A 264-nucleotide genomic window follows, 5' to 3' on the forward strand; every position below is an offset into this window, starting at 1 on the left:
TTCTCCTCTGGCTCCCGAGTGCAGAGCTGCTCGCTCCCCGCGCGCTGGTGTTGAAAGCGTGGTTTGTTTCACACACCAGTTCACCTCCTATTAGCCTCAGATGGTCCAAGGACTGTGTTTTTCTAAGCACCACTAATAAGCCTCTTTAAAAAGCACACAGAGCCAGGGGCAGCAGACCCATGCGAGCTCCCAGGTCCTTCTGCCCCGTCCCACAGCATTGCCACCCTGCGCGGAGCCTGGCGGGGAGCAGAAGGAATGCACGTT

This window comes from Buceros rhinoceros, unplaced genomic scaffold (genome assembly GCF_000710305.1).
Source record: "Buceros rhinoceros silvestris isolate BGI_N320 unplaced genomic scaffold, ASM71030v1 scaffold40189, whole genome shotgun sequence".
Taxonomy (NCBI): Eukaryota; Metazoa; Chordata; class Aves; order Bucerotiformes; family Bucerotidae; genus Buceros; species Buceros rhinoceros.